This window comes from Pithys albifrons, chromosome 2, assembly GCF_047495875.1.
Source record: "Pithys albifrons albifrons isolate INPA30051 chromosome 2, PitAlb_v1, whole genome shotgun sequence".
In the NCBI taxonomy this organism is placed as follows: domain Eukaryota; kingdom Metazoa; phylum Chordata; class Aves; order Passeriformes; family Thamnophilidae; genus Pithys; species Pithys albifrons.
The window spans coordinates 117,957,904-117,969,032 of NC_092459.1; the positions used below are offsets into that span (position 1 = coordinate 117,957,904).

At 51.3% G+C, this 11,129-nt stretch overlaps 1 long non-coding RNA gene across 4 annotated transcripts; it reads left to right on the forward strand.

Annotated features, from left to right (window-relative positions):
- The first annotated feature begins 1,046 nt into the window (after positions 1–1,046).
- On the forward strand, positions 1,047–10,843 carry LOC139668512 (uncharacterized). Of its 4 annotated transcripts, XR_011697086.1 has the most exons (5): positions 1,116–1,131; positions 5,862–5,987; positions 7,230–7,333; positions 8,137–8,276; positions 10,534–10,843. It is a non-coding gene; the product is annotated as an uncharacterized lncRNA (long non-coding RNA). The 4 variants fall into 4 exon arrangements; XR_011697085.1 differs by lacking the exons at positions 5,862–5,987; positions 10,534–10,843 and adding an exon at positions 3,224–3,307 and having other exon boundaries at positions 1,066–1,131; positions 8,137–8,504; XR_011697083.1 differs by lacking the exon at positions 10,534–10,843 and having other exon boundaries at positions 8,137–8,504.
- Positions 10,844–11,129: the final 286 nt, after the last annotated feature.

The following is an 11,129-nucleotide window of genomic DNA, read 5'->3' on the forward strand; positions in this document are numbered from 1 at the left end:
TTTCGCCCGCTTTTTTTCTTCCCCCCCCCTTTATTTATTGTCCCCTTTTTATTTTTTCTCCCCTCTTATTTTTTCCTTCCCCTTTTAACTCACGCGGTTTTATTTTCCCTTATTTTAGTTTCCTCTTTTCCTCCTTTTATTCCCCCTTTTCAGTTTTTAAATTTTTAAATTTTTTTTCCCTTTCTACTTCCCCGCTTTATTTTTATTATCTCCCGTTATTTTTCTCCCCCCTTTTATATCTCCCTCCCTTTAGTTTTTCCTCCCCCTTTTATTTTTCTCCTCTTTTATTTCCACTCCCTTAAATTTTTCTCCCCGTTAATTTCACCCTCCTTTTATTTCACCTTCTTTTATTTTTTTCTCCTGCTTTTATTTCTCTCCTCCTTTTATTTGTCTCCCCTGATTTTATCATCTCTTGTTTTCCTACTTCCCTTTTATTTTTCTCCCCTTTTATTTGCCCTTCACTACCTTTTCTTCCTCCTATTTTTCTCCCTCCTTTTCTCCTCCTGTTTTTTCAATTTCTTTATGATTTTTCCTCTCCCCTTCTCCTGCCCTGCCTCACGCCGAAACACAAGAATGACGATTTGAGCGAGAAATGGCCAAAAAAGGAGGAAACACACAAAAAATCCTCCCCGCTAGACGTTATTTCTTTTACTTCCCCCCCCCTTCTGGCATTTTCCCCCCCCCCTCCCCACACAACCTGCCCGCCCCCAGCCTTACAGCAAGTGCATTTTGCTCCTGCCTGGTTAAGCAACCGTGATCTGTGAATAAACAAAGTCAGTAAACAAAAAAAAAAAGGAGGAAAAAAAAAAAAAGACGAGGCGGGGTGGTGGGGGGGTGGAATCTAGATCCAAATTCCAGGAGGGTAAACTTTCCCCACCACGTCATACTTCAGCAAATTTACACAGATATTATATTGCGTCCCCTTTCCTTCCACCCCCCCCTCCTTTTGAGCCATTGTGCTTAACTGAATTTTATAAAGCTGATCGATATCTTGGTAAAATATTCATTTTTAAACTAGCGGGCAGCGAAATCTTTGCTTTGTGCTAAAGTCAACAGTCGCAGAGTTTCAGCTCCAATAAATGCCGGGATGCTCCCAGCTCCCGCAGAGCCGGGCCGGCGGCCGGGGCGCAGGTAGGGGACACCCGCCGCTCCTTCTCCTCCTTCTCCTTCGCCTTCAACTCCCACCTTCTGCTTCTTTGCCAGCACTCCCTCCTCCTCCTCCTCCTCTTCAGCTCGCCTTGGAGCCGGTGGGGGCGAGGGAAGCGGCCCGGAGGCCGCGAGGGTCGTGGGGATGGATGGATGGATGGATGGATGGATGGATGGATGGATGGATGGAAGGAAGGATGGAAGGATGGATGGATGGATGGATGGATGGATGGATGGATGGATGGATGGATGGATGGAAGGATGGATGGATGGATGGATGGATGGATGGATGGATGGATGGATGGAGGGATGGAGGGATGAATGGATGGATGGAGGGATAGAGGAGGGCTGGATGGAGAGATGGAGACCTGCTCCCCTTCTCCTACCCCCGTGTTTTGTCGGATCCCTCTCCCAGCGTTGGAGCCGGTGCGGAGCAGGGGACGGGAGCAAAGTGGGGTGTTTTAGGGGTGTCGGGGGGCAGCCCAGGTGGGAACGGGGTGCGGCCGGGGCCAGGACACCTCGGGGCCCCGATTCTGCCCGTTTTAACCCCAAAACCCGGCGCTGCGTGGGGGAAGTCGTTGTGGCTCGGTCTGGAGAGGGACGGGGCCGTGCGCGACCGGCTCCCGCCTCCTCCCTCTCCTCCCAGCCGGACTCCAGGGCTTTACTTCTAGATTTTATGCTTATTTTAATTTTTGCTGCTTTCTCCCTTCCCCCCCCCGTTTGTCCTCCCCTGCTCCGTGACAATCTTTTGTTCCGGGCTGGGAGCGGCCAGTCCGTGTCCTCCCCACGGAATGGGTTTCTCCCTTGGCTGGGACACCGGGAAGCGCCGGTGCCGGTGCCGGCGTCGATCCCGTGGGCAGGTCACGGCTGAGCACCCGCGTGGGCAAAAAAACAGAGGATAAAATAATTCCCCCGGCGTTTTTCCCGGGAAAAGCGGGAGCTTCGGCGCGGCCCTTCCCGATTCACCGGAGCCGGGCACGGGCACGGGCACGAGTGGCATCGCCCAGGCGAGGATGGACCAGGGTGGCTGTCGGGGGTGCGAGGGGTGTAGGGCACGAGGAGGGGGCACAGCTCGGGGTGTCCGTGTCCGTGCCCGTATCCCCGCGCTGCCCTGCCAGGTGACATCGCCCCGGCGCTAATGGGCTCTCAATAATTCATCGAAAGCAGCTCCGCGCCAGCCCAATTACCTGTCATTACACGCCTGTCGCCCTCGCTGGGAGGGGGACATGAGTGCCAAGGGGCCATCCCGCCCCATCCCTCCCGGGTCGCCGTCCCCGCACTCCTGTCCCGCAGTCCTGCCCTCCCACCCGCGCCCCTCGGCTGGTTTTCCCCCTTTTCCCTCCCCGAGCTATCCCAGCTCCCTCCAGCGTCCCGGATTGTTCTGCCACGGCTCCCGGCGGGGCCGAGCGCCCGGCTCCGTTTTCCCGTTAATTTCCCTCAAATCCTGATTTAGTTTTTTTTTGCGGAAAGCGGGTGGCATCGGCTGGGATTTGGGAAGGTTGAGACGGATCGGGTACAGAGGCTGCAGGGCCTGAGCCCCCAAATCAGCCCCGATCCAGCCACTTTCTTTCCCTCCGTTATCCATATTTTTACTTTCTTTTATTTTATTTTCCTCCAGGAATGGAGGAAAACCCACTACTTTTCCTTTTTTTTTTTTTTTTTTTTAATTATTCGAGCCCCTAATGACATGCAGCGATGCCTCCAAAAGACATCAAAGCACAAAGAGGATGGCACAGGATGGGGAAGCCCCGGTGGGCAACGGAGGGTTCCCAACGCCCCCCAAACCTTTCCCCCCGGGATAAGAACCATGCTGGAAACAGCCGGCCCTGCCTGCCCTGCCCGCGGCGGCAGTAGCGCGGGCAAAAAGTGCATTTACTGATGATCTTAAAGAAAAAACCAACCGGACAACTCGGGGGTGAGATGAGACTAATTATTAGTGGTTCTAAAAAGAGCTGGAACACCCAAGTAGGGCTTAACCCGTCTCCTGGGAAACTGATGGAGACCTATTTTACAAGCTGTAATTCTGCTTTAGACTATCGCAGGCTCAAGGCAGTTCACACTATTCCCTTTCTTCCAGAAATAGTCCTAATCCTGTATTTCTGCTGCAGAAAGTCCGCTTCGGGCTCCGCACTAGACTAATCCAGAAACCACATAAAACCAGGTAGGGAAGAGGATGGAAAAGGGGAGGAGGAAAAAAAAAGGTTTGAAGTTTGTTCCCTCTGCCCTGTGTAACCTTCAGGAAAGTAAATACTAAAGACTGATGTGGAATCCGCCAGCTCCGTATTTCTGGGACAGCTAAACCCAGGATTGCGGGGCCGGGGGATGCGGGAAGAGCCAGACGAGTTCGGGGGGATTTTTTTTTTTTGCTCGCTCGCTGTGGTGTTTTTTCGGAGTCCCGCGGAGGTGAGAGGAATATTTGTATATTCCTGCTGGAGCAGAGGAAAGGGCAGTCGGGGGTGGGAAAGGTGGATTTGGTAATAGTTGGCTTTATTGGGGAAAAAAAAGGAAATAAAATAAAGCAAAACAAAAACAAAAAAAGGGAAAGAAAACAAATCCCTCTTAAAAAAAGGGAAAAATTAGAAAAAATTAAACAAGAAAAAATTAAACAAGAAAGAATAAGATGAAAAGAATAATAAAAAATTAAGGGGAAAAGGAAAAAGGAAAAGAAAAAAGAGGAAAATTAAAAATAAAATTTAAAAAATAAGGGGGGAAAGGAAGGTGAAAAGGACAAAAAAAAGTGGAAAAATTACGCCCACAGTCCTCGCAATCGAGTTTTTTTCCCGAAAATTCTCTGTAAGGAGCTGTATTCTGTAGAACACCCCGAAAATCCCGGGATCAACTCCAGACAACAGGGACAGGTGTTTCTGCTGCCCCACTGCGCACCTGAGTAGTCGGGAGAGCGGGAGGGATGGAATCCACCCGGGAAACGGGAATGTGAGGACGGGAAAAGCTGCATCGAGCCCGGGATGGTGCTTTTCGCGGGGGGGTGAATGGGTGGATGGATGGATGGATGGATGGATGGAGGGATGGATGGGTGGATGGATGGATGGATGGATGGATGGATGAATGGATGTATGGAGGGATGGATGGATGGATGGATGGATGGATGGATGGATGGATGGATGGATGGATGGAGGTATGGAGGGATGGATGGATGGATGGATGGATGGATGGATGGATGGATGGAGGGATGGATGGATGGAGGGAGGGATGGATGGGGGGATGGAGGGAAGGATGCAGGATCCAGGGAGTGATGGAGGGAGTGATGGAAGGATGCGGGGATGGATGCCGGAATGGATGGATGGATGGATGGATGGATGGATGGATGGATGGATGGAAGGAAGGATGGACAGCGGTCCAGGAGCCCCACAGGGCCTGGTTCCCCCCCCCGCCCCGGGGGGCTGCTCGGCAGAGCTGTTTTGTTTACAGGGGGAGCCGGGTGTGAAACTGGAGTGAAAGGAAAGGGAAAAAAATAGGGAAAAAAAAAGGAAAAAGTTTTTTTAAAAGCCGACGATGAGGCAGAGGCGACTGTGAGGGGAGTGGGGCAGGGGCCCCTCTGGGCACTACCACTCGCTTTTCCTTCTCCACTTCCTTTCCTTTCCCCGTAAATATTTTTCCATTTCCTCTCATTCTTTTCCTTCCTTCCCTTTTAGTTCCTTCTCCTATTTTTCCTATTTCTTTTCCTTACTCTTCCTTTCTTTCCCCTTTCCCTCTCCTTCTATTTCTTTATTGTCTTTTCTTCTCCTTACAATTTCTTTCCCTTTCCCCCCATTTCTTTTCCTTCCTTTTTCTTTCTTCCCTCTTTTCATTTTCTTTTCCTCTCTCTTTTCCCTTTCCTTTTTCCCTCTATTTCTACCCTTTATTTCCCTTTTTCCCTTTCTTTCCTTTTTTTTATCCCTCTCTTTTTACCTTCCTTACCTTTCCCTCCATTCTTTCCTTTCCATTAGTTTTTTCCCCTTTTCCCTTTTCTTTCCCTTTTTTCTCCCTCTCTTTTCACCTTCCTTACCTTTACCTCCATTCTTTCCTTTCCATTAGTTTCTTCCCCTTTCCCCCTTTTTTCCCTATTTCCCTTTTTCTCCTTTTCCCCCTTTCTCTCCTTTTCCCCACTGACACCAACACCTTCCTCACATCCCACCCCACTCCCTCTCGCCCTCTCCACTTCCCCCAGCCCACAGAGCTCCTTTGCAGAGGGAACGTGGGAAAAGCAGGGAGCAGCAGGGTGAGGCTGTGGGCAGGGTCCCTTCTGCTGCTCCCACCTCTCAGGGGCTGTTTGGGAATCCTTATCATTCCCTGGATTCCCACATCCCCATCCTGCCTGCTGGGAGCTCCCTACCTGTCCGAGCTGGCTGGCACTGGACAAGGAGCTCACCCTGCCTGGGGAAGGAGCAGCTTCCCACAAGGTTTACTCCCACCTGATCCTTATCCCTGTTGGAAAACAGCTCCCAAGTGCCACAGCCCAGAGGAGTGGAAACGTGGGGATTTTATTTCCCACCCCGGTTCCAAAGGCAGCGACATCGAGGGACTTCGGAGCCCTTGGAATGCTTTGCTTGTCCCTTCCAGCCTCCTGCTCCCTCCTTCCGCGCCTGCCTGATCCCACACTGCCCTTCCCTCTCCTTTATTTATTTAACTAATGGACAAGGAGTCGGTGTCAGGGGGAGCTGGGACAAATTGGGCTTCTCCCGTGCACTGCTGCCGTGTCCTCATCCCTATTAAAGGCCAAGATTCCCATCTCCGATTGCCTCTTTGTGTCTGTCCTCGAGAGCGATACCTGGGTCACGCTCCAGTAATTCCTGACTGCAGTGGGGAGGGATGATGGCCTGGCCTGCAGGAAGCCAAAGAAGGTGCTTGCCTGGGATGGATCCTTCTGGGCTTCATGGAAACAGGGGGAAAATTCCAACAGCACCTTGAGAAAGTCGAGCTAATTAATCTGTGGAGCTATTTGTGGGATGCACATTAGCATTTTTCCAAGAGTGATCACAGGAAAGGCTTCAGAGGGGAGGAAGAGCTCCGGCAGCCAAAAATCCCCCCAGAGTGGGTGGTGATGGAACCCCTTCCCATGCCAAAGCTTTTCTGAAATGCCCAACCTTGGAGCTCATTGTGGATGCTTGAAACCACCGTGGGAAGGAAAGGGGGTTCCATGGGCAGGGATGGGATGTGTGGATGCACAATCCCATTTTTTCACCACCCTGAGCCGATGCCTGGGAAATGGGGGCCACAAACCCAGCAGCCCTGGGAGGGAGGGAAGCAACGGGAAGAGGGGACAGAAGGGTGAATGTGCTTCCAAAGGGGCTTCCAGGACTTTCTGCCACCCCCGGGTCCAATCGGAGCCATCATTAGCAAACCCATAAAATCACTGCAGATGTCGAGCCGAAGGCAGAACGTGTTTCTCAGGAACATCCTGGCGAACTCTCCAGTTTGGAAAGTCATTAGTTCATCCCTGCTTTTCTCTTTGTTTGATCTCCTTCCCCACCCTCCTCCCCATCACTTCCCTGTGTGGAATTTTAGGGGGAGAAGAGGGGAAAAGGTTGGAAAGCACCTTTAGTGTAAGGAAAGGAAAAAGTGCACTGCTTGACATGGAGAAATTCCCATGTCCAGCAAGCAGAGGTGTGGAGAGATCCTCAAAGAAATAAAGCCAGAGGGAGGCTGGCTCTTCCCTGCCCACTGACCAGTGGGACTGCTTTCCCTGGCACAAGGATATGAGGAGGAGGAGAAGGAGTTCATCAACCAGGGTGACAGACCCTGCCCAAACTGGGTCAGGCTTTCTGCAGAAATAAAACCCCAGGAGAGGGGTTGGATCTGCTGAAGTGCCTCTTAACCTTTTCCATATCCTGTTACTAAAGGGAAAATAAACCCCACGAGGAGTTTCTGCCTCTTCACCTAAGAAAAAAAAAAGGAGAAAAGAGAGATCATTATCCAGCTCTCCATGGTGTTGGGATCCAAGAAAAGGAGAAGGGGTGGGTGAAGGGACCAGTCACCCAAACTGGGGAAAGGACAGGACAGGGCCCTCACTCCAGTCTCTGCATTATCAAACGGACGGGGCAGGTATTTTGGCTGCTTTTAACACAGCAATATTCTTCCCTCAGCTGGAACTGGGAATACTCAGGATCAGGAGTGGCTCCTGCTGAAGTGACATGAGTGGGAGCCATCTCTGTGCAGGAGGCCAAGGGGATGATCTCGGTGTTTGCAGGCAAGGCCCTGAGGGGCAAACAAGGGGCTGGGACAGGACAGGGTTTGGGATGCATCAGGGCTTGGGATGCATCAGGGCTTGGGATGAAACAGGGCTTGGGATGCAGCAGGGTTTGGGATGCAGCAGGGTTTGGGATGCGGCAGGGTTTGGGATGCAGCAGGGTTTGGGATATAGTGGGGTTTGGGGTATAACAGTGTTTGGGATGTGGCAGGGTTTGGCATACAGTGAGATCTGGGATGCAGCAGTGTTTGGAATATGGTGGGATTTGGGGTATTGTGGGGTTTGGAATGTGGCAGGGTTTGGGATACAGCAAGATTTGGGTTACAGCAGGTTTGGGATACAAGAGGGTTTGGGATACAAGAGGGTTTGGGAGGCAGCAGGGCTTGGGATGCAGCAGTGTTTGGAATATGGTGGGATTTGGGGTATTGTGGGGTTTGGAATGCGGCAGGGTTTGGGATACAGCCAGATTTGGGTTACAGCAGGTTTGGGATACAACAGAGTTTGGGATGCAGTGAGATTTGGGATACAGCGTGGTTTGGGATGTGGCAGGATTTGGGATACAACTTGGGATGGCAAATGCCTTGGGGTTTGGGGGCTCCCTGTGGGATTCCAGGACCTGTCCCACTCCTCCTGCTCTGTCCCCTTCCCTCACCTCCCTGCACCCTGCCCAGGGCCTGGCTGTGCCCACGGCCAGGGCGCTCCTGGCTGTGCCACCCGGAGCCGGGGCCGTGCTCCAGCGGGGAGCAAAGGCAGAGCCGGCATATTTTTCCTGAGTTACTTATTAACGGCTGTTCATTTGACAGGATCAATATTTCAGGCGAGGGAGCAAACACTCGAGCAGCCCCACTCTGCTTCGCTCTCCTTTCCCTCTGCAAGATGATTTATTCCCGAAAATGCATCTGCCTGGAAAAGAGGCAGCGCCGGAGCCCGGGGGCTTTTATCGGTGGGATATGCAAAGCACATTTATTCCGGCTTTTATCTCTCCTATTGCATGTTGATCCCATACATATAGATTGATTTTGTTCAGGTAGATAATGAAAAGTCAAGTGGAAAATTTACACAAAGGCACTCAGGATCTCGACTTTCTATTGGTATATAAATTGGTTTATTACTCCATTCCCTTAAACAGGGACTTTCACACTGGGGAACACTTTAAAATATATCATGTTTAAACACAAACCCATTTACCTCCCGCGTGGTTTTTTTTTCCGTCGGTAATTTCCTCGCCACTTTCGTTAATTACCAAAGATATTTGTGTTTAAACACCTTCTCCAGCAATTCATCTTCCTCCTCTCCTTCCCGGTGCCTGAAAAGTCCTAAAGGGATCTCCCCGTGCCCGCCGTGCCGACAGAACCTCGGGAGCTGCTATTAATTCCCTATAAGCAGCTTTCATTTCCCCACCTCGCCCGGCGCCAGGCGGTTAATAGAGGGCACAGTATGTGAGAGCACAGCTTGGAACAAAACAAACCCACCCACCCACCCACCAAAAAAACCTGGAGGAAACATTATTAATAAACATCTTCTGGACATTTGGTGGCGGGCGGAGGCTGCTCCAGCTTAAAGCAATTAATTCAGGATACTGACATAAACTCTCCAGCTCTTTGACAGCTTGGAGCTGAAATAAAAATGCTAGTTCTCCAGGGAAAAGGAGAGGATAGTTGGCTCTTTTCTGGACTGTTTGCTTATAGGCCCAGAGAGCAATCTTCCTCGGGAATGAAATGCAAGGACACAAACAATGTACCAGGGAGAGAATAGGAGATGGGAATGAACAGTTTGAACTATTTGCTCAGCAGAAGGGCAGCCACAATGCCGGGCCAATGGCTTTCCCATGGATCACCCCTGCTCCTGAGCCCCCTTTGTTGTGCAGCCCCTTCCTCCGGCCAGATAAGAGCACAGCTGCCCCTACTTAGCCAGGCAATCCCGCCTTCCCTGGCATTCCCACTGCACCCGTGCCAGGCTGTGCCCCCAGGGTCAGTCACCAGGGCAAGGCACCCCACACACCTTGGTCTGGAGCCTTTGGGGATGGGCAGAAAACCCTTTGGGGCAAGGAAACATTTTGGTGCCAGGAAAGCATTTTTGGGCAAGGAAATGATTTTTGGGCTGAGGAAGCATTTTTTGGGTGAGCAAATCCTTTTTTTAGTCAGGGAAACTCTTTCAGGGCAAGGAAAACCTTTAGGGTCAAGGAAACCTTTTTGGGCAAGGAAATTTTTCTGGGTAAGAATACCCTTTTGGGGCAAGGAAACCCTTGCATGCTGTGCCTTAGCTGTGCCCACACACAGTGCCATCATGTCCTCACTCCACAGAAGCTGCAGGAATGCCACATTCCACGGGATAAGGATGTGTCCAGCCCAGGCTGGAGATGCAGGGCAGTTAAATGCAGGATTCTGTATTTATTTAAGGCACAAGGAGCCTGGGGTGTGAAAAGCATAAACATGTGTTGCCCTTGCTGTGAGATCCATCTCCTGAGAGCTGGATGCTGGCAATGGAAAATATTGGGAGCATCCTTGCACCTGACCTCATCCAGGCCTCCACTCCCCTTCCCTCTTTGACAATCACCTTCCTCTGATCCATCCAGGCCACCCCTCACTTCACTGAATCCATGTCATTGCTGATCAGGCAGGAAAATACTAGAATTAAACTGGGAGCAAGGTTGGCAGGGCCGGTGCCAATGGGGAGGTTTGGCTATTCCTGCTCTTTGTCTGACCCCAGACTGTAGGGTTTGGGAGCTGGAATGTTGCAGTAAGGTTTATTTAACTTGAAAGGGCTTTACAAGGTGGAAAGGGAAAAGGCTGCGGACTCATCAGTCAGGGAACACACCTGCAGGAAACACCATCACTGTCCCAAAAATCCAAGGAACTGCTTTTTTTGTTGTGTTTTTTTCCCCTTTCATCTATAGTGGGTGGTCAGGAGGATGGGCTGGAAGGCAGGAGGGCTCCCATTGTCTCTGTGCTCCCTGAAGAGCTGATCCCACGTGTCCCTGAAGTCACAGAGCACCTGGATGTCCCTCCCACCTGGGGATGCTCCGACATTCCATCCCTGGGTGGACCACCACAACCAATCCCCAGTGTCCAGAGCCATGAAAACCCTCAGGAAAAGGGTTTTTATGACTTCACACTTCACCATTTTTATACCCCAAGCAATGCCTTATCCCCCTCATGGTTGTGCCACTCGGTTTGATTTCACTGTATTAATTCCCACAGAACATCCCAAGTGGGTCGAGGACCATCAAGCCCAACTGGATCTCCCTTTGGAAGGCACATCCAACATGATTCCCATTTCAGGGTGCCCACCAGCTCCAGCCTCAGCCCCAAGAGCGGGATGGGTTAATTAATGAGACGTTAAAGAGGCGGAATGACACTTCCCAGCGCTCACTTACCCAGCTAATTTCCAAACCCCTCCGCCATAGACAAAGAGAAGGTGCCGGCGCTGCCGAGTCATTTGTGCCGTGTTGCTGGCGAATGAATTTCGGGGAGCAAATATAGTTATGCAGAATTTAAATTAAAGTTGACACTAATGTAAATACAGCGATGCAACTGCGTGTTTAAGAACTCTGATGAGGCTACGCTTTTAATCAGCTCCTTTTAACTCAGGTGGCATTTCAAATCCTCGCCGTTTAAATTGGATAAAGAGCCTCGCGCCGGGAGAAGGAGCAGCCGGTGGGCTCGGCTCCAGCTCCTTCCCGAGGGATGCTCCGGGTGCAGGGGGTGCCTGGGCTCCAGGGAAAGGGCAGTGCAGGCTGGTGACACATCCTGTGCTGCCCCTGGAGACCCCTCACCCCAGGAGGGATGGGAAGAGC